The sequence below is a fragment of the Macaca nemestrina genome, chromosome 11 (assembly GCF_043159975.1).
Source record: "Macaca nemestrina isolate mMacNem1 chromosome 11, mMacNem.hap1, whole genome shotgun sequence".
Classification (NCBI taxonomy): domain Eukaryota; kingdom Metazoa; phylum Chordata; class Mammalia; order Primates; family Cercopithecidae; genus Macaca; species Macaca nemestrina.
The window spans coordinates 97,854,029-97,877,909 of record NC_092135.1 but is presented as its reverse complement, the minus strand read 5'-3'; the positions used below and the strand labels follow the sequence as shown (position 1 = coordinate 97,877,909).

General features: G+C 39.8%; 2 long non-coding RNA genes across 3 annotated transcripts in view; one reads left to right on the top strand and one right to left on the bottom strand.

Annotated features, from left to right (window-relative positions):
• The window catches only part of LOC139357183 (uncharacterized), a 123,921-nt gene that overhangs the window by 74,169 nt on the left and 25,871 nt on the right, over window positions 1-23,881 (top strand). For both annotated transcript variants that reach the window (XR_011609969.1, XR_011609968.1), the window contains exon 3: window positions 14,989-15,134. This is a non-coding gene — a long non-coding RNA (uncharacterized lncRNA). The remainder of the gene's footprint in view (window positions 1-14,988; window positions 15,135-23,881) is intronic.
• The window catches only part of LOC112424328 (uncharacterized), a 31,534-nt gene continuing 12,834 nt past the window's right edge, over window positions 5,182-23,881 (bottom strand). Inside the window, exon 3 of the long non-coding RNA XR_011609966.1 lies at window positions 5,182-7,094. This is a non-coding gene — a long non-coding RNA (uncharacterized lncRNA). The remainder of the gene's footprint in view (window positions 7,095-23,881) is intronic.

Sequence of the window (23,881 nt, the reverse complement as noted above, 5' to 3'; positions counted from 1 at the left end):
CATTAGAAACTGGGTCCACCCAAACACGGTGATCCCCGTTGCCTTCTTGCCCTTGCCCCACATGTGCCTGACAACATGGCCACCCCCACATACCCCCATGTGTGTAGAACATCATGGCACCCTGCCTTTGCATATTAAAAGATTAGGGTGGGAGGGCCAGCTTTTTTGTAGGCTATGTGAATGACATGCCTGGTCAAACCAATCCCCTGAGCCCTATGCAAATTAAACACCACTTCCTCCAGCCTCTACGTATACCTGGCTGGTTTCCACCCCACTTGGGGTTTCCTCTTTTGGCTTTGGAGCTCCCCTCCCTCTGTCTCTGTATGGAGGAGCCTCTTCCTTCTGTCTTCTCTTTTCTTTCTTGCCTATTAAACTCTCTGCTCCTTAAAACCACACACACACACACACACACACACACACACACACACACACACAAAGAATTGAGGTTTGGGAACCTCCACCTAGGTCTCAGAGTATATATGAAAATGCCTGGATGTCCAGGCAGAAGTCTTCTGGATAGGCCTAAGGGAGGAGACCACCCTTCAAATTGTCTTATGCCCAATTTCTGCCTCCAAAGAAAGAAGAAGTAAAACTAAAAGGAAGAAATGGAATCCACAGGCAGATAGTGCAGCACCATGCCCTGGGCCTGGTAGTTATAAATCAACCCCTGACTTAACTGCTTGTATTATCTCTAGATTCCAGGCATTGTATGGAAAAGCATTGTGAAAATCCCTGTTCTGTTCGGTTCCATTCTGATTTCCGGTGCATGCAGCCCTCAGTCACATACTCCCTGCTTGCTCAGTCAATCACAACCCTGTCACATGGACCCCCTTAGAGTTGTAAACCCTTAAGAGGGACAGGAATTGCTCACTTGGGGAGCTCGGTTTTTGGAGACATGAGTCTGCTGATGCTCCCAGCTGAATAAAGCCCTTTCCTTCTACAACTCGGCATCTGAGGGGTTCTTGTCTGTGACTTGTCCTGCTACAGGCTGAGCTCTCATAGAGAACCACTACTAGAGCAGTGTGGAAGGGAAATGTGGAGTCAGAGCTCCCACACAGAGCCCCCACTGGGGCACTGCCTAGTGGAGCTGTGAGAAGAGGTCACCATCCTCCAGATCCCAGAATGGTAGATCAACCAAGAGCTTGCATGGTGCACCTGGACAAGCTGCAGACACTCAATACCAGCCTATGAAAACAGCCAGGAGGGGGGCCATACCCTGCAAAGCCACAGGGATGGAAATGCTGAAGGCCTTGGAAGCCCACCTCTTCCATTAGCATGAACCAGATGTGAGACATGGAGTCAAAGGAGATCATTTTGGAGCTTTAAGGTTTAATGACTGCCCTGTTGGATTTTGGACTTGCATAGGGCCTGTGGCCCCTTCGTTTTGGACAATTTCTCCCATTTGGAGTGGGCGTATGTACCCTATCCTTGTACTCCCATTGTATCTAGCAAGTAACTAACTTGCTTTTGATTTTACAGGCTCATAGGTGGAAGGAAATTGCCTTGTCTCAGATGAGACTTTGGACTGTGGACTTTTGAGCTAATACTAAAATGAGTTAAGACTTTGGGGGACTGTTGGGAAGGCATGATTGGTTTTGAAATGTGAGAACATGAGATTTGGGAGGAGCCAGGGGAGGAATGATATGGTTTGGCTGTGTCCCCACCCAAATCTCACCTTTAATAGTAATAATCCCCGTATGTCAAGAGCAGGGCTAGGTGGAGATAACTGAATCATGGGGTGGTTTCTCCCATAATGTTCTTGTGGTAGTGAATAAGTCTCATGAGATCTGATAGTCTTATAAATGGGAGATCCCCTGCACAATCTCTCTTACCTGCCACCATGTAAGACATGTCTTTGCTTCTCCTTTGCCTTCCACAGTGATTGTGAGGCCTCCCAAGTCATGTGGATCTCTGAGTCAATGAAATCTCTTTCCTTTATAAATTAGAAAAAATACACAGCATAAAATTATCATTTTAATATCTACAATTTAGAGGTATTTAGTACATTCACAGTATTGTACAACTATCAGCATTATCTAGTTCCAGAACTTTGTTTTCATCCAAATCAGAAACCCTATAACTATTAAATAACAGTCACTCCCTTGCCCCTCTCCCCTCAGCCCCTGGTAATCAGAAATCTACTTTCTGTCTCTACGGATTTGTCTAGTTTGGATATTTTATGTAAATGGTACCATATAATATGTGGCCTTTTGTGTCTGGCTTCTTTCACTTAGCATAATGTTTTTGATGTTCATCCATATTGTAGTGTGTATCAGCACTTTATTACTCTTTATGGCTGAATAATTTTCCATCTCATGGGTATACCATATTTTGTTTATTTTTCCATTGATGGACATTTAGGTTGGTTATACTTTTTGGCTATTATAAATGTCGCTATGAATATTCATGTACATGTGTTTATTTAAACACCTGTTTTCAATTCTTTTGGGTATGTATCAAGGAGTAGAATTGCAGGATCATATAGTAATTCTACGTTTAACTTGTTAAGGAACTACAAAATTGTTTTCCAGTAGTGCACCATTTTACATTGCCATTGGCAACATAAGAGGGTATTAATTTATCTACATTTTTACAATTATTATTTTCCTTTTTTTTATTATGGCCATTCTAGTGATTGTGAAGTAGTATCTCATTGTGGTTTTGATTTGCAGTTCCCTGATTACTAATGGGGTTGAGCCTCTTTTCATGTACTTTGTATATCTTCTCTGGGGAAATGTCTACTCAAATTCTTTGTTCATTTCTTACTTGAATTGTCTTTTGTTGTTGAGTTGTAATAGTTCTTTGTATATTCTGCATACTGGGCCCTTATAAGATATATGGCTTGAAGCTATTTGCTTTGATACTGTGGGTTGTCTTTTCAGTCTTGATAGTGTCCTTTGATTCTAAACACCTTTTAAGTTTGAGAACCAACAGAAACTCATTTGCTTTTCCAGGTCCCAATTCTGATTGCTGAAAGAAAACTGGCATTGCCTAACTGGAGGCAGACATCCAGTCATGGCCCAGTCATCTATGGTCAAGACTATGGGATTATTCAGCACAAATAAGGCTTCCAGGTCCACCTCTGCTGGTGGCAGAGCTGGTTCTCAGAGAATGGACAAAAATGCACCAACACCTAAAGCAGAAAGTATAACGACAAGGAACCATGCATGGTTCAGGGTTTTAGTAAATGAAAAGAGTTGTTCATGGTAGAGGTAAGAAAAGGTGATACAGGACTTCAAGCGTCTTTTACACTTGACTTTCAACTGAGGGATCAAGAAAACTTTCCCTGGAGTTGGCATCTAACTGGCTGACATGAATTGAAAAGATTTGTTCATACTAGGATAGAAAGAAGGGCATCAGTCCAGACAGGAGGCAAGGCAGGATTCAAGGTCCAAGTGGAAGCCACACTTGCTGGAGGCTCAGATTTAAGAGTGTACCTGAGAGATAGGATAATTGAAACCATGAGCGTTAGTGATTTTGCAGACAGGAAACAGAATCAAAACATGGAATGAGGCCAAATAAGGCAAGTCTCAGTGAGGTGTGAAAAGATTTGAGTAAAAATGAGAGATGGAATCATGCAGAATGCCTACGTTTCAAGTTCAACTTTTCCTCCATGGCCATGGGGTCTTTCCTCTTATATTTACTTTAGTTTATGTCTTTTCTGCCCGGAAACTTTTCCTAGACTTATCAAACTCTGTGTTCTCTCTTCTCTCTGAGCTCATAGAATGTCTTTCCTTAAGATTCATGTGGTCATTAGCCTTGTATTACTAATGCAACTCTTCATGTTCACAACTCATTCTTCCATGTTGATTCTTTTATTCTTGATTCCCTAGTTAGACGATGAGTTCTTAGAGGGTTCAATGATATCTGTGTTCTCCAACATAGTGTTTTTCATAAAATAAGTGCTCAATAATACTTTTTGATGTGTTATGAATACAAAATTCTAATAAAAATTGAAATAACTTCATAAGCTCCTTATAAGTAGGCTTCTTTAAGTTTTTTTGTTCTGTATCATTAATTTTGTCTCTTTTTTTTGAGACAGAGTCTCGCTCTGTTGCCCAGCCTGGAGTGCAGTGGCATGATCTCGGCTCACTGCAACCTCTGCCTCCTGGGTTCAAATGATTCTCCCACCTCTGCCTTCTGAGTAGCTGGGATTACAGGCAAGTGCCACCATGCCCAGCTAATTTTTGTATTTATAGTAGAAACTGGGCTTCACCACATTGGCCAGGCTGGTTTGAACTCCTGACCTCAAGTGATCCGTCTGCCTCTGCCTGCTAAAGTTCTTGGATTACAGGCATGAGCCACCACTCCTGGCTAATTTTGTCTCTTTATGTCTTACATGAAACAGTTCTCGTGTCGACATAGATGGGGTCAAGTTATCTATGGCATAATCTTTTCAATAAGCCCATTCATTCGTTACCATTAATGATTTTTCTCCTAAGATTATGAAGAGACTAGAGAGATATGACAAAATGTGTCAATGCTTTCTCAAAAAGAAAACAGCATTTTCAATCTGAAAGATCATTAGCAATACAATGATAAGAGTAAAACTTGAAACTTGAGATAATGTATCATTACTGCTCTGAGAGGTCTAAGATAACAAATTTAAAAATTTGCCTAAAATAATTGTAGGAGTAAGATTCTTATTACCTGCTTTTATGAGAGAAAGAAAGGAAATTGCTATTCTTCTTGAGGTAGATATAATTTGTGTGAATCTGGAAATTAATGATATTATAAGATATAATTGCAGAATGTCTTAATTTCATCACATAATTATCTTCTTCCAGCAATATAGTATATTAGCACAGTAAAAATTTAATCTGTGAAGTTCAACACAGACAAAAGATTTACTAAGATTGTTTTCCCTTATGAAAAGGTGAACAATCCAAGACAACAAAATACAAAGATGCTCTTGTTACAAAGCCAAAAACTTAAGCAAACAAAAATCTGTCATAAAAATGTCAAAAAGCTTACTGTTTTGCTTCAACATTTCTCTCTCCTAGTCATTTACCATTTATATGGTCATTTGGGTTCAGTTGCTAAACTCCTAGAGAAATTACGAGAGAAGCAAAAGACAGGAAATAGTGACAAAAAGAGAATTATGCCGAAGTTTTTTATGTCACCTGCAGTGGTTATTCCTGATGGTAAATCTGTTCATGAATAGTGAGTTATTCTGGTCTTCTATTTCCTCTATTTTGGGATGGATGCTAGATAGCCTTTCCTAAGGCATCACATGTATCATAAATGCTGGGGAGGCTCTTAGGCCTCCAAGATGACATGATTGAAAATGGACATTTCAAGGTTCAGAGATAGTTTACTAGAAAAAGCAGGGGTAAAGGGTCCAAAGATCTAAGTTACACTTTGAGTTCTTTTACTAAATAACTGTGTGGAATGGGAAATTCAGTAAACTTCACTGAGTCTCTGTCTCCTTACCTTTGAAATGAGGGAGGCACGTTACATCAAGGATGGTGTTCTGTGTGAACAGTTCATGCAAACCTACTCCCAAAGGCCAGGGAAGCTGAGAGGCTGAAGAAAGAAGCTGACAAATTCAGTTTCTCAGAAAGAAACATTTTATAGGAATTTATAAACAGAAACCATGTCTTGGGCAGGCACAAGGTGAGATGGTGGATCCCTGCACTTTTACCCACCAGACCCAAGGCTTATATAGCATAGGGAATTTGCTTAAGGATAGGGTTTATGGTAAGCATGTGTTTATGATAAAAATCAAGATTATTTTGACTTAAAGGCAGAATTTGCAGTAAGTACATGAAAATAGAAATCTTAAAGGCTTTCCTGGAACTGGGGTTAATCAGAAGTCAACATGGTAGGTTAGCATCTGAGATGGAGTTGCTTTAGCCTCCTCAGATGGCAAATAAGTTTCATCTCAAATGCCAACCTTTTAACATGTAGTAGCTTTCTGGAGCACTGTGTTGAGAAGGATTCTGAAGCTGTTTCTGGGCTCACTGGAAAAGTCTTTTGCTTGGTCAGCAACATTGGCCATTAAGCATAGGGGATGCAGAATGGCTACCTCCCTGCTATGAGCTCATCAGCTCTGAGACCCTATGATGGGAGGACGTGCCTGAAAAGACCGACTTTAGGTCTGCAAAGGTTTGTTTGTCACTCACAAGTCTGTAGTTTAAAGGACTTGTATGTAGCTTTGTTTTGTGACCTCCAGGTCTGCCCAACATCTTATTTTCTTCTCTGATTATGAGGCTGAGGTGTTGGCTGCTGCTGTTTGCTAGAAGACTACAGTGGCAGCACCTCATGGGAACATATGCTCTGGGGTATTTTCAGTGTAATCCTTCTGCCTACCTTTTATTAGTAATTCAATTCAACAAATTTCCTATGTGCTAGGCAGTCTGCTAATAGGCTGTGGTTTCCCTGCAGCTGTTTGGGGATCCATCCTCCGCAAACCAACTACCCACAAGAGCTGTAGCAATGGTTCTGGGGCTGAGAGGTGAAGGACTCTTCAGGGCAGTTTACAAGTCATTAATTTGGCCAGTTCTTTTGTTAGCGAGGAACTAAGGGTCACTCAAGGCCACTCTCTGGGAAGGGGGCAGGGATTAAAAGTCATGCAATAAAGAATCTAACAGAGCTCAAGTCAAAACCTAAAAGCAGGCTGGACTTCTCAGAGTCTAGAATTTAAAGGATAACAAAGTCCTCAGATTCCCTTGCCCCCAGTTCTCTGCACCTTTCCTTGCCCCAGATCTGTGTTGGGTGAATAAGCCAGCCAAACAGAGCCACTCTGACTTCTATCTTGAGATGAGTTGGTCAGCAGTGATTTTGTTAGCAGCAGTGAATCTGTAGAGGTCTGCAGCAACTTGAATCTTGCCTCCTTGGAGGAAAAAATTCAGTGGAGAGGCATAAGGCAGAGTGAGAGGACAAGGCAAGTTTTAGAGCATCAGTAAGTTTATTAAAAAGTTTTAGAGGGTCCATTCCAGGATGGCCAAATAGGAACAGCTCCGGTCTGCAGCTCCCAGTGTGATCGACACAGAAGACGGGTGATTTCTGCATTTCCAACTGAGCCTCCACTGGTGATACCCAGGAAAACTGGGTCTGGAGTGGACCTCCAGCAAACTCCAACAGACCTGCAGCTAAAGAACCTGAATGTTAGAAGGAAAACTAACAAACAGAAAGGAATAGCATCAACATCAACAAAAAGGACATCCACACCAAAACCCCATCTGTAGGTCACCATCATCAAAGACCAAAGGTAGATAAAACCACAAAGATGGGGAGAAACCAGAGCAGGAAAGCTGAAAATTCTAAAAACCAGAGCACCCCTTCTCCTCCAAAGGATCACAGCTCCTTGCCAGCAACGGAACAAAGCTGGACAGAGAATGACTTTGACAAGTTGACAGATGTACGCTTCAGAAAGCTGGTAATAACAAACTACTCTGAGCTAAAGGAGGATGTTGGAACTCATCGCAAAGAAGCTAAAAACCTTGAAAAAAGATGAGACAAATGGCTAACTAGAATAAACAGTGTAGAGAAGACCTTAAATGACCTTATGGAGCTGAAAACCATGGCACGAGAAGTACAAGATGCATGAACAAGCTTCAGTAGCCGATTAGATCAAGTGGAAGAAAGGGTATCAGTGATTGAAGATTAAATTAATGAAATGAAGCAAGAAGAGAAGTTCAGAGAAAAAAGAGTAAAAAGAAATGAACCAAGCCTCCAAGAAACATGGGACTATGTGAAAAGACAAAATCTACGTCTGATTGGTGTACCCGAAAGTGACAGGGAGAATGGAACCAAGTTGGAAAACACTCTTCAGGATATTATCCAGGAGAACTTCCCCAACCTAGCAAGGCAGGCCAACATTCAAATTCAGGAAATAGAGAGAACACCACAAGATACTCCTTGAGAAGAGCAACCCCAAGACACATAATTGTCAGAATCACCAAGGTTGAAATGAAGGAAAAACTGTTAAGGGCAACCAGAGAGAAAGGTTGGGTCACACACAAAGGGAAGCCCATCAGACTAACGGTGGATCTCTCAGCAGAAACTTTACAAGCTAGAAGAGAGTGGGGGCCAATATTCAACATTCTTAAAGAAAAGAATTTTCAACCCAGAATTTCATATCCAGCCAAACTAAGCTTCATAAGTGAAGGAGAAATAAAATCCTTTACACACAAGTGAATGCTGAGAGATTTTGTCACCACCAGGCCTGCCTTACAAGAGCTCCTGAAGGAAGCACTAAGCATGGAAAGGAACAAACGGTATCAGCCACTATAAAAACATGCCAAATTGTAAAAACCATCAATGCTAGGAAGAAACTGCATCAAGTAATGAGCAAAATAACCAGCTAACATCATAATGACAGGATCAAATTCACACATAGCAATATTAACCTTAAATGTAAATAGGCTAAATGCCCCAATTAAAAGACACAGACTGGCAAATTGGAAAAAGAGTCAAGACCCATCAGTGTGCTGTATTCAGGAGACCCATCTCACGTGCAGAGACACCCATAGCCTCAAAATAAAGGGATGGAGGAAGATCTACCAAGCAAATGGAAAGCAAAAAAAAGCAGGGGTTGCAATCCTAGTCGCTGATAAAATAGACTTTAAGCCAACAAAGATCAAAAGAGACAAAGAAGGCCATTACATAATGGTAAAGGGATCAATGCAACAAGAAGAGCTAACTATCCTAAATATATATGCACCCAATACAGGAGCACCCAGATTCATAAACCAAGTCCTTAGAGACTTACAAAGAGACTTAAACTCCCATACAATAATAATGGGAGACTTTAACACCCCACTGTCAATATTAGACAGATCAACGAGACAGAAGGTTAACAAAGATATCCAGGACTTGAACTCAGCTCTGCACCAAGCAGACCTAATAGACATCTACAGAACTCTCCACCCCAAATCAACAGAATATACATTCTTCTCAGCACCACATCACACTTATTCCAAAATTGACCACATAGTTGGAAGTAAAGCACTCTTCAGCAAACGTAAAAGAACAGAAATCACCACAAACTGTCTCTCAGACCACAGTGCAATCAAATTAGAACTCAGGATTAAGAAACTCACTCAAAACTGCACAACTACATGGAAACTGAACAACCTGCTCCTGAATGACTACTGGGTAAATAACCAAATGAAGTCAGAAATAAAGATGTTCTTTGAAACCAATGAGAAAAAAGATACAATGTACCAGAATCTCTGGGACACATTTAAAGCAGTGTGTAGAGGGAAATTTATAGCACTAAATGCCCACAAGAGAAAGCAGGAAAGATCTAAAATCGACACCCTAACATCACAATTAAAAGAACTAGAGAAGCAAAAGCAAACACATTCAAAAGCTAGCAGAAGGCAAGAAATAATTAAGATCAGAGCAGAAGTGAAGGAGATAGAGAAACAAAAAAAACCTTTCAAAAAATCAGTGAATCCAGGAGCTGATTTTTTGAAATGATCAACAAAATTGATAGACTGCTAGCAAGACTAATAAAGAAGAAGAAAGAGAAGAATCAGATAGATGCAATAAAAAATGATAAAGGGGATATCACCACCAATCCCACAGAAATACAAACTACCATCAGAGAATACTATAAACACCTCTATGCAAATAAACTAGCAAATCTAGAAGAAATGGATAAATTCCTGGACACATACACCCTCCCAAGACTAATTCAGGAATAAGTTGAATCACTGAATAGACCAATAATGGGCTCTGAAATTGAGGCAATAATTAATAGCTTACCAACCAAAAAAAGTCCAGGACCAGATGGAGTCACAGCTAAATTCTACCAGAGATACAAAGAGGAGCTAGTACCATTCCTTATGAAACTATTCCAATCAATAGAAAAAGAGGGAATCCTCCCTAACTCATTTTATGAGGCCAGCATCATCCTGATACCAAATCCTGGCAGAGAAACAACAAAAAAAGATAATTTTAGACCAACATCCCTGATGAAGATCGATGTGAAAATCCTCAATAAAACACTGGCAAACAGAATCCAGTAGCACATCAAAAAGCTTATTCAATAAGATAAAGTTGGCTTCATCCCTGGGATGCAAGGCTGGTTCAACATACACAAATCAATAAATGTAATCCATCACATAAGCAGAACCGAAGATAAAAACCACATGATTATCTCAATAGATGCAGAAAAGGTCTTTGACAAAATTCAACAGTGCTTCATGCTAAAAACTCTTAGCAAACTAGGTATTGATGGAACATATCTCAAAATAATAAGAGTTATTTATGACAGACATATAGTTTGTATGTTTCATATATACACAGCCAGTATCATATTGAATGGGCAAAAACTGGAAGCATTCCCTTTGAAAACTAGAACAAGAGACAGGGATGCCCTCTCTCACCACTCCTATTCAAAATAGTGTTGGAAGTTCTGGCCAGGTAAATCAGGCAGGAGAAAGAAATAAAGGGTATTCACTTAGGAAAAGAGAAAGTCGAATTGTCCCTGTCTGCAGATGACATGACTGTATATTTAGAAAACCCCATCATCTCAGCCCAAAATCTCCTTAAGCTGATAAGCAACTTCAGCAAAGTCAATGTGCAAAAATCACAAGCATTCCTATACACCATTAACAGACAAACAGAGAGCCAAATCATGAGTGAACTCCCATTCACAATTACTAAAAAGAGAATAAAATATCTAGGAATCCAACTTACAAGGGATGTGAAGGACCTCTTCAAGGAGAACTACAAACCACTGCTCAACAAAATAAAAAAGGACACAAACAAATGGAAGAACATTCCATGCTCATGGATAGGAAGAATCAATATCATGAAAATGGCCATATTGCCCAAGGTAATTTTATAGATTCAATGCCATCCCCATCAAACTACCAATGACTTTCTTCATGGAATTGGAAAAAACTACTTTAAAGTTCATATGGAACCAAAAAAGAGCCCTCATTGCCAAGACAATCCTAAGCAAAAAGAACAAAGTTGGAGCCATCACACTACCTGACTTGAAACTATACTACAAGGCTACAGTAACCAAAACAGCATAGTACTGGTACCAAAACAGAGATACAGACCAATGGAACAGAATAGAGGCCTCAGAAATAATACCACACGTTTACAACCATCTGATCTTTGACAAACCTGACAAAAACAAGAAATGGGGAAAGGATTCCCTATTTAATAAATGGTACTGGGAAAACAGGCTAGCCATATGTAGAAAGCTGAAACTGGATCCCTTCCTTACACCTTATACAAAAATTAATTCAAGATGGATTAAAGACTGAAATGTTAGACCTAAAACCATAAAAACCCTAGAAGAAAACCTAGGCAATACCATTCAGAACACAGGCATTGGCAAGGACTTCATGTCTAAAACACAAAAAGCAATGGCAACAAAAGCCAAAATAGACAAATGGGATCTAATTAAACTAAAGAGCTTCTGCACAGCAAAAGAGACTACCATCAGAATGAACAGGCAGCCTACAGAATATGAGAAAATTTTTGCAATCTACCCATCTGACAAAGGGCTAATATCCAGAACCTACAAAGAACTTAAACAAATTTACATGAAAGAAAATCAAACAACCCCATCAAAAAATGGGCAAAGGATATGAACAGACATTTTTCAAAAGAAGACATTTATGCAGCCAACAGACACATGAAAAAATGCTCAACATCACTGGTCATCAGAGAAATGCAAATCAAAACCACAATGAGATACCATCTCATACCAGTTAGAATGGCGGTCATTAAAAAGTCAGGAAAACAACAGGTGCTGGAGAGGATGTGGAGAAATAGGAAAGCTTTTACACTGTTAGTGGGAGTGTAAACTAGTTCAACCATTGTGGAAGACAGTGTGGCAATTCCTCAAGGATCTAGAACTAGAAATACCATTTGACCCAGCGATCCCATTACTGGGTACATACCCAAAGGATTATAAATCATGCTACTATAAAGACACATGCACATGTGTTTATTGTGGCACTATTCACAATAGCAAAGACTTGGAACCAACCGAAAGTCATCAATGATAGACTGGATTAAGAAAATGTGGCACATATACACCATGGAATACTATGCAGCCATAAAAAAGGATGAGTTCGTGTCCTTTGTAGGGACATGGATGAAGCTGGAAACCATCATTCTGAGCAAACTATTGCAAGGACAGAAAACCAAACACCGCATGTTCTCACGCATAGGTGGGAACTGAACAATGAGAACACCTGGACACAGAGCGGGGAACATCACACACTGTGGCCTGTTGTGAGGTCAGGGGATGGTGGAGGGATAGCATTAGGAGAAATACCTAATGCAAATGATGAGTTAATGGGTGCAGCAAACCAACACAGCACATGTATACATATGTAACAAACCTGCACGTTGTGCACATGTACCCTAGAACTTAAAGTATTTTTTAAAAAAAGTTTTAGAGCAGGAACAAAAGGAAATAAAGTACACTTGGAAGAAGGCCAAGTGTGTGACCTGAAAGATGCAAGTGCCCCATCTGATCCTTGATCTGGAGTTTTATCATTGGCATGCTTCCAGGGTTTGCATCTCTCTTCCCTTGATTTTTCCTTGGGGCAGGCTGTTTGCATGTGTAGTGGCCTGCCAGTACTTGGAAGGGGCCGCAGGCGGTGGTGTGTTTACTGAAGTTGTGTACATGCTTGTTTGAGGCATTTTTCCTTTGGGAGGAAGGTCATATGACAGTTAAACTCTTCCATTTTGCCTCTTAGTGCACATGCTTAAGCCTGCTTACCCAACTCCTGAGATCTTATTGGGAAGATGCTGATCACCAGCCTTAGGTGTTTTCTATCTTCTAGGAGACAGCCGTTCCCTGGCACCAGCTGCCATGAATTATCATTTTAGAGCGACCGTTTGATAACCACCTGACCATCACCTGATCGTTGTCTGACATTCCTGGAGGGGAAGCCCTCTCCTGCCCTACTCATGTCTGCCTAGCTACCTTCTCTAACAATATCAGACTTAGAAGACAGCGACTCGACCCTCCCAACACATTTTTCTCTGCACTCTCTGGAAAGGGCATAGCATCGTTGTCTCAGTTTCCGAAGCTGTCCTGCAGTTTCAATGGCCCTGGAAAAGTCCCTTTGTCCACGGTTAAGGTGAGAAGGCTGCTTGCATCACTGACATCCTGGACTTCTTGCTTTTTCCAAGGAGGAACCAACCCTCATATAGTCAAAAACCTGCATACAGCTTAATGTTTCTCTTCACATTTATGGGGGTTGCTAGGACTTCAGGTCCCTGGAAACCCGTCTCTTGCTCCTGACCTGGTTCTTGCTGTCCTATGTGTTGTGACTGAATCAGACTCTGGCCAGCTGGAAGGTGAGAGCAGGACTTAAGATGCTGGTGCTGTGGGGGACATGTGAGGTAGACCGTCCTGCCTGAGGAGTAGCAGTAAAATTTTGAAGGAAGAAACAGGTTTTGAGGGATTTTTAAAGAAAACCTACTAAATTTGATGATTGATAATATCTATGCAGTGGGCTGGGCTTGAAAGAAACAGGTTTTGAGGGATTTTTAAAGAAAAACTACTAAATTTGATGATTGATAACATCTATGCAGTGGGCTGGGCTTGCAGGGAGGGTGATGTGACATGGTGAGGCCAGAGTGGTCAAGTGACTGAATATTGTTGAGAGTGGGAAGTTGGCAGGAGACCAGAACTGAGGCTGAGAGTGCAGCTAAAATGATAAAGACAGGCCAGGCACAGTGGCTTACACCTGTAATAGCACTCTGGGAGGCTGAGGTGGGAGAATGGCTTGAGTCCAGTAATTCAAGACCAGCCTGGGCAATATAGTGAGACCCCATCTCTACAAAAAATTTAAAAATTAGCCAGGCACGGTGACACACGCCTATGGTCCTAGCTACTCAGGAGGCTGAGTCAGGAGGATTGCTTGAGCCTGGAAAGGGGAGGTTGCACTGAGCCAAGAATGCACCACTGCACTCCTGCTTGGGTGACAGAGCAAGACACTGTCTTAAAAAGAAAACAAACAAACAAAAAAAGACTAAGACTTGATTTGCTGTTTTTTTACACCAAATACACACATAGGTGATATTTAATGGGACTGCATTATTGTTATTATTATTAAGGAAGCTTTTTGCAAAGTGAGGTGGCTCCTGCCTGTAATTGCAACATTTTGGGATGCCAAGGTGGGAAGATTGCTTGAGGAGGGGAATTTGAGACCAGCCTGGACAACACAGCAAGACCCCATCTCTACAAAAAAGTAAATTAAAAAAATTAGCCAGACATGGTGGCAGACATCTGTAGTTCCAGCTACTTGAAAGGCTGAGGCAGGAGGATTGCTGGAACCCAGGAGTTGGAGGCTGAAGTGAGCCATGATTGCACCATTGTACTCTAGCCTGGTTGACGGTGTGAGACCCCATCTCTAAATAAATAAATACATACATTTAAAGTTTTTTATTTGAAAGTCAATTGTTAGCACATCTAAACATGCTCTCTCATCAAAACGACAGTAGAAAATTTCCCAGGCTAGTCCACAAAAGCCTGTGTGAAATCATAAAGATGGAAGGGAGCTTAGAGATTTTCATGAACAGTACACTAAGGCAGAAAGCATAGTCATTTAGAAATAGGTTCTGAAATCAGATCACATTTATTAACTAGGTAACCTTGTATCTTATTTACTCTCACTGGGTCTCATTCTCCTTATATGTAAAACAGAACAATACCAACCTCACAGACTTGTCATGAGGATTACATGAGATGATGCTGGGTAATGTGTAAAAGCTGAACTGCTTCTTGCTGCCATTATCACACCATGGATGTTAAAGAAATCTGGGTCTTGCATGAAAAAGTAATTGAGGCTTTGCTGGGTCACCCAGAGGGCTAAGGGTTTTGATGCATTAGTATTTCTATACCCCTAGAAAACCCTAGGGTTGAGACTGTGAATGCACACATGCCGCTATTTTGTCCCCATCATGTGTAAAAAGATGAGCATAAGATCTGGAACAAGATGAATGCTCAACCAGGATGATTATTAGTCTGACTTCTTCTTTTTGCATATTCAGAAACTGAGGCACAGAGAAGTGAAATGACTAAGCCTAAGGCCCCAGCTAGACTGCGGCAGGATGGGAACTAGAAATCAGGCATCCTGAGTTCACAGTCAAGATTTCTTCCTACTGTATCAACTTGCTTATCACAAAGGAACTCAAAGGTCAGTGAGCTAAACCTTCCCACTATTTGTGGATAGATGACTGTGGGAAATTGCTCCAGCTCTAACTGGGAATGCCAGAAGATATCCAGTCTCAGCCCAGAGACAAGGGAACAAGGCTTCTAGATGGAGCAACTTTTAGAGGGCATGGGGTGGAGTAGTACCAGGGGGAGGTAGGGGCCTCTGGCAATATTGACTGGCAGAAGGTTCGGTAAATGGTAGTGCTGGGAGACATCTAAGAAGTGGCGTGTCTGTAGTGCCCTTTGCAATGGGGGTTTTGGTTGGGTCAGGGAGGAAGTTCCCATAGGAGTGGCAACAGAGGTTTGGTGGCAGAGGTGGGGGAGGGGTTGACCAGGCTGCCCATTGTCATCACTGTGGACAGGCTGTTCTGAAGCAGGATTTTAATATGTAGGGAACTACAACAGAGTTTACTGTGAAAAAGAACATGATACCTCAGTTAGTCTCTATTATTGGGGCATTCTGTTATAAAATGAGGAGAGATCACATATTTCATGAGCATATACTATGTGACAGACATTGTGCTAGGCACTGGACACACATATTCATCATGTCTCACAAGCCAATTAGAATGGAAGATGTCACTGAGACTCAGGAGAGTCCAGTGGCCAAGAACACGAAAACGTTGGGTGGAAGAGTCGAGTTCAGTGAGCCCAGGCTCTGTCTGACAAAAGCCCAGCTCCTCCCACTGCTCCATGCAGGTTCACAGATAACTAAGCCCCTGCTAATTTATTAGACCCTCATTCTGAAATTTTGAAATTCATTAGTCTAATTTTCTGCCATACAGAAGTGGACATACTTGCCTCCTTTTTCAATATATCCTCTCTTATAGAATCACAAGTCCTGTTGGCTGTGGGTCTCAGTTGGGGAGAGGTTTATAACACAGGCATTTCAGTAACTGTGTAGCATTGGAGATTTTTCTTTTGGAGAGGTGCCATATCTCTTTGAGTGATGAGATGGTAGGGTGTAGTTTGAAAAAACCAGGAACTTTTACTCTTCCCTTTTCTCTCTAGTATCAACTGCCCTCACCAGTGAAAACCAGCTACCCAGACCCTTTACTCCCTTCCTCACCACAAAAAGCTACCAGTTATTCAATCAAATATCAATTCAAAGCTTTACTATACCCTTATGAGAGATAAGTATCAAACAAGTTTTAAAAATGAGCATTTCTTTTGAGTCAATATTTTATTTCTATGATTTTTACTAGGAAATAGTCATAAATTTACTTATAAGGACAGTCAATTGCAATATAAAACATTTAAAAACTTAAGTTAAAAAATATGTATCAGACCAGGTGCGGTGGCTCACACCTGTAATCCCAGCACTTTGGGAGGCTGAGACAGGTGGATCATCTGAGGCCAGGAGTTTGAAATCAGCCTGGCCAACATGATCAAACTCCATCTCTAGTAAAAATACAAAAAAATTACCTGAGCATGGTGGTGCATGCCTGTAATTCCAACTACTTGGAAGGTTGAGGCATGAGAATTGTTTGAACCTGGGAGACAGAGATTGCAGTGAGCCGAGATTGTTCCACTGCACTCCAGCCTGGGAGACAGATCGAGACTCTTGTCTCAAAAAGTATATATATCCATAAAATATACCATGTAATATATAGTATTATTGAATAAAAATAGCAGATAACTCATTTATATATATACAGTTGACCCTTGAACAACACTGGGGTTAGAAGAACCAACCCTCATACAGTCAAAAACCTGTGTATAACTTTTGACTCCCCCAATATGTAACTATTAACAGCCTACTCTTGACCAGAAGCCTTACTGATAACTTAAACAGTTGATTAATACATATTTGTATGTTATATGTATTAAATACTGTATTCTTACAATAAAATAAGCTGGAGAAAAGAAAATGTTCTTAAGAAAATCAGAGGGAAGAGAAAACATATTTGGTATTCACTGAGTGGAAGTGGGTCATCATAAAAGCCTTCATCCTTATTGTCTTCACAGTGAGTAGGCTGTGGAGAAGGAGGACAAGAAGGGTTGGTCTTGCTGTCTCAGGGGTGGCAGAGGCAGAAGAGGTGGAAAAGGTGGAAGGGGAGGCAGGAGAGGCAGGCACGTTTGAGGTAACTGTTACTGACAGATCTCCGCGTATAAGAGAACCCTCACAATTCAAACCTGTGTTGTGCCAGGGTCAACGATATTTTTAATTTAATAGACTTTATTTTTCAGTCCAATTTTAGGTTCACAGCAAAATTGAGCAGAAAGTACAGAGATTCCCTCTTGCTCTCCAACTTACAGGCTCCACCACTATCAACATCCCACACAGCAGTGGTGCATTTCTTATAGCACAAGAACCTACACTGACACACAATTACCAACCCAAATCCATAGCTTACATTAGGATTCACTTTGAGCCGTATACATTCTATGGATTTGACAAATGTATGTCTTGTGTATCTGTCAGAAATGTTAGAACCAGAGCGACTCCATCTTGAATAGGGGCTGGGTAAAATGAGGATGAGACCTGCAGAGCTTCATTCCCGGAAGGTTAGGCATTCTTAGTCACAGGATAAGACAGGAGGTTGGCAGGACTAGTTTCACAAGATACAGGTCACAAAGGCCCTGCTGATAAAATGGAATATGGTAACAACAACAACAAAAAAAGCTGACAAAGCCCACCAGAACCAGGATGGCGACTAAAGCAAACTCTAGTTGTCCTCACTGCTCATTATAACCCATTAGCATGCTAAAGTCACTCCCATCAGCACCATGACAGTTTACAAATGCCATGGCAACGTCAGAAGTTATCCTATAAGGTCGAAAAAGGGGAGGAACCCCTCAGTTATGGGAACTCCCTACCCCTTTCCTGGAAAACTCAGGAATAATCCATCCCTTGTTTAGCATTTAATTAGGAAATAACGATAAGTATATTCAGCCCATGCTGCTTCTCTGTCTATGAAGTAGCCATTCTTTTCATTCTTTTTTCTTTTTTTTTTTTTTTTGAGACGGGAGTCTCGCTCTGTCGCCCAGGCTGGAGTGCAGTGACGCAATCTCAGCTCACTGCAAGCTCTGCCTCCCAGTTTCACGCAATTCTCCCGCCTCAGCCTCCCGAGTAGCTAGGACTACAGGTGCCCACCACCACACCCGGCTAATTTTTTGTATTTTTTTAGTAGAGACAGGGTTTCACTGTGTTAGCCAGGATGGTCTCGACTTCCTGACCCTGTGATCTGCCCACCTCGGCCTCCCAAAGTGCTGAGATTACAGGCATGATTCACCACGCCCGGCCTCTTTTCATTCTTTTATTCTTTTACTTTCTGCTTCTGTTGCTGCTGCTGCTTCTGCTGCTGCTGCTGCTTCTTTTTCGTTGTTGTTTTTTTTTGTTTTTGTTTTGGGTTTGTTTTTTTTTTTTGACAGGATCTCACTCTGTTGTCTAGGCTGGAGTGCAGTGGTGCAATCTCGGCTCACTGCAGCCTCCACCTCCCAGATTCAAACGATTCTCCTCCCTCAGCCTCCTTAGTAGCTGAGATTACAGGCGTCCACCACCACGCCCAGCTAATTTTTGTATTTTTAGTAGAGACGGGATTTCACCATATTGGCCAGGCTGCTCCCAAACTCCTGACCTCAGGTGATTCGCCCACCTTGGCCTCCCAAAATACTGGGATTACAGGTGTAAACCATTGCGCCCGGCCCCTTTACCTTCTTAATAAACTTGCTTTCACTTTGTTGACTCGTCCTAAATTCTTTCTCGCACAAGATCTAATAACCCTCCCTTAAGGTCTGGATCAGGACCCCTTTCTGGTAGCAAATGCATCATTGCAAAACAATATATTTTTAAAATAGGAAAATAAACATTAAATGTCAATATTTGTATTTGGATGATGAAATTACAGAATAATAGACATGATATTCTCACTATCGGTATACATTACTTCATAATAAAACAATAGTTTTCAAGAGTCTCTGCTTAGGTAGGGAAACTGAAAGATAATGGTAAATCTTGCCTTGATTGTTATTGCTAGATAGCAAGAGAAAGTGAGTCCGGCTAAAGAATTAGAAACAGTTAGTTAGAAGGATAATTGATATTTTGAGGGGATAGCATATTTTCCCTGCCCTATCCTTTGTCTTCTAGTAGAAGAAGAAATAAAAGAAGGCTTAGAGAGAGACGATGCACTAGTACTATATGTGAAACATTTAATAGAAAAAAGATGTGATTATCCGCATTAGTAGTTTGTGATAATCTGTTTGTATCTTAATGGAGAGGATTGCCCCAGAAACCTCTCAGGTGTAAAAGAAAATGCAGTTATTCTTCAACCTGTGAAAATTCTAACTCTTGCAACACTTGGACTTATCTGCATTATTTTTAATAGAGTCATTTCCTACTTGCTAGTCTGCCTTTGCTACAAGATCACATAAGCGATCACCTCCTGGGAGTACTGTCTGCTGTCCAATACTAGCATTTTAACTATATTTACCCTTTGTCTACTTAGCAGTGATTGTGGTTTTGCTGGCATAGTTTACCAATTTTGCACTTATTATTATTATTATTATTATTAATATTATTTGAGACGGAGTCTGGCTCTGTCACCCAGGCTGGAGTGCAGTGGCTGGATATCAGCTCACTGCAAGCTCCACCTCCCGGGTTTATGCCATTCTCCTGCCTCAGCCTCCCGAGTAGCTGGGACTACAGGCACCTGCCACCTCGCCTGGCTAGTTTTTGTATTTTTTAGTAGAGACGGGATTTCACCGTGTTAGCCAGGATGGTCTCGATCTCCTGACCTCGTGATCCACCCGTCTCGGCCTCCCAAAGTGCTGGGATTACAGGCTTGAGCCACCGCGCCCGGCCCTATTATTTTTTTTAAATGAGAGAAAATATAGGCATAAAAGTGTTGATATGATAAAATCAGGTCTGTATTCTACCTAATATAATTGAAATAAAGATAGATATTTGTAATCAAAATCTATAACCTTATTTGAAAATTCATTGGACAAATCATTCAACTCAGCAATCATAGGTAAAGGAAAAGAATAAAATTAAAGAATGTGTACAAACAATGCAATGAGACAAGCAAAGCTATTAATGGCATAAGAATTAGAAAGGTTGAGGCAAAACTATTTGTTGACAGTATGATTATCTCTCTAGAAAACTCAAAAGAATCAATGGAAAAACTATTACAAACAATAAAAGAATTTATTAAACTACCAAATTATGAAAACCAACAATCATAAATCGATAACCTTCATATACACAAACAACCAGTTAGAGGATACAATGAAAGAGAGGATTCCATTTTGTAATAGCAAAGGAAAATAAAACAAAAACAATGATAAGCATAGATAACAAGAAATATCCAAACCACACATGAGAAAATTTTTCTTAGGGATCAAAATATAGACATAAGGAAATAGAAAAACATACCATGTTTTTGGATAGGAAGATTCAACATAGAAAATGTAAATTTTTTAATTTATAAATTCAATTCAGTTCACATAAAATTACTGATACTATGAGTATTTTTTGTCTGGAGCTGCTTCCAGTTGATTATAATGTACATTTGGAATAACAAGAAAGAACGGCCAGAAAAACATTCAGAACAAAAGGCTATGATGGGGGAGGGGTATCCCTACTAAATACATGCATAACATTACAATAGATTGGAATGACCCTGTGCTTAACGTTGTTAGGTGGTGGCTCATGAGTAGATAGGCACATCAATGAACACATAGAAAACCCAATAATAGACTCAAATGCATATGACAAAAAACATGTAAAATTAGTGGAAAAAAAGAAAATTTTAAATAAGAGGAGTTGTGATAACTAAATTGAAAAAGGTAAAATTGGATCAATTTTTCACACTGAAGCTAGAACAGATCCCAAATGGGTCAGAGATTTGTCTAAACAATAAAACCGTATAAGTACTAGAATAAAACATGCATAAATGCTTTTATAGCTTGGAAATGGAGAAAACTCTTCCTAAGTATGATTTGAAAACAAGCATCAACAAGGGAAAAAGACTAATAAATTTGATCACATAAAGATAAAAGGTAAAAATACTTTGCATGACAAAGCAAAATAACTAATAAAAAATCCACTAAAAACCTACATCACAAGCAAAATCAATGACAAATGATAAATCTGCAAAAATATTAGCAATTTATATCACAAAAGTGGTTGGCAGAAGTTGCAGTAAGCTGAGATTGTGCCACTGCACTCCAGCCTGGGTGACAGTGTGAGTGAGACCCTGTCTGAAAAAAAAAGTTTGAAAAGCACCAATATAGAAGAAGCCCTCAATAGCATATCTGCCTCAGTCATGACCATAACAACATTAATTTGAATATATATAGTTTTTAAAAAGAGAAAAATTATTTAAAGCTATTTAAAGCATAGTATTTTGATGGTAGAGGGATAGATCTTATAGTAAAAAAAAATACTGCAAGTAATCATCACATCCTTAATAATAATATTGTTATGGTTGTTTTGAAATACACACACACTTATACTTTGTCTGGTTTCTTTTTTAAATCCACTCACAAAAATGTCACATACAAATGTTACAGGTAAGTTTTCTTAGATATTCAAGGAACAGATAATTCTAATCTTACATAAGATCTTCTAAAAAGAAAAAAATTGAGAAATGCTCTCCCCTCTTATGCTGGACAGAATAATAGCCTCGCAAAGATATCTACAGTCTAATTCCTGGAACCTGGAAATATCTGCCTTAGCAAAAGGACTTCACAGATATAATTAAGGATCTTAGACAGGGATATTATCCTGGGTAATATCCAGGATAATTATCCTGAATTATTTAGGTGAAGCCAGTGTAATCACACATGTCTTTCTAAGTGAAGGGGAAGTAGGAGAGTCAGAGAGAAGGGACGTGACCACAGAAACAGAGCTCTGAGTAATGCGATTGCTGTCTAGAAGCGGACCATGAGCCAAGGAATGCAGACAGCATCTAGAAGATAAAAAAGGCAACAAAAACAGATTCTCTCTGAGAGCCTATGGAATGAACACAGCACTGATGACACCTTAATCTCAGTCAGTGAAATGAATTTTGTACTTCTGACTACTAGAACTACAAGTTAATTCATCTGTGTTGTTTTAAGGCACTAAGTTTGTGGCAAATTACTACAGAAGCAATAAGAAACTAACACATTCCCTGTATCTTATAAAATATTAGCACAGCGCTATTCACAGCGGCCAAGACATGGAATCAACTGTGTACATCAACAGAAGAATGGATAAAGAAAACATGGTATATTCGACTCAGCAATCCTATCACTGGGTATATAGCCAAAAGAAAACAAATCATTCTGCCAAAAAGACACATGCACTCACATGTTCATCGCAGCTCTGTCCATAATAGCAAAGACATGGAATCAACCTAGGTGTCCATCAACAGTGGACTGGATAAAGAAAATACGGCGTATGTATACCATGAAATACTTCACAGCCATAAAAAAGAATGAAATCATGTCCTTTGCAGCAACATGGATGTAGATGGAGGCCATTATCCTAAGCCAATTAGTGCAGGAAAAGAAAACCACATACCACATGTTCCCACTTATAAACGGGAGCTAAACATTGGGTACTCATGCACATAAAGATGGCAACAATAGAAACTGGGGACTACTAGAAGTGGAGTAAGGGTTGAAAACTTAACAGTTGGGTACAATGCACAGTACCTGGGTGATGGGATCATATGTGCCCAAAACCTCAGCATCACGCAATATACCCAGGGGGAAAAAAAACCTACACATGTAACCTATAAATCTAAAATAAAAGCTGGAAAAAAGAAGAAAATGTGGTGTATATATATGCAACAGAATACTATTCGTCCATTAAAAACAATGAAATCCTGTTATTTGTGACAACATGGATGAGCCTGGAGGACATTATGTAAGTGAAATAAGCCAGGGACAGAAAGACAAATACCAAATGTTCTCACTTGTATGTGGAGACCAAAAAAATCAATCTCATAGAAGTAGAGATTAGAATAGTGATTACTAGAGGCTGGGAATGGTTGGGGGTTGCAGAAAAAGTGGGTTATTCAGAGGTTGGTTAACAGACACAAAATTACAGCTAGATAGAAGGAATAAGTGCTCGTGCTATATAGCATTGCAGGGTGACTATAATTTACAATTTATTGTTGAATGTTCCCAACATAAAGAAATGATAAATGTCTGAGGTGATAGATATGTTAATTATCCTGATTCAATAATTACATATTGAATACATGTATCAAAATATCACATTGTGTGCCAGAGTATGTACAACTATTATGTATCAATTAAAAGTAGTAGTAAAAGCAAAAAAAGAGATTAGCGTAATTTTGATACCAAAATAAAAAAACAGCATGAGAAAGAAAATAGATAAGCTGATTTCATTCTTAAGTATGTGAACACTCTAAATAAAACATTGGCAAAACAATGCTAGCAAGTATTTTTTTAAAATCATTATCAAGTTAGGTTTTTCCCAGGCATATGAGGACATTTTATCATTAGAAAAGTTATTAAAGTTAAACAAAGTTATTAAAGTAATTAAAGTAATTCATCACCATAACAAATTGAAGAAAGGTCACAAGATAACCTTTATAGGTAAAAAAGAATGCATTCAATAAAATTTAAAACACATTTATGATTAAAAACTAAAATCTCTTAAGCCATGATGGAATAATTAGCATCAGATTAGCTCTTTCATTTCAAACAACTATAAAACTGGGTGAATATATTAATTACTGTTTTCAGATGTTGGACAAAAGTGACAAACGA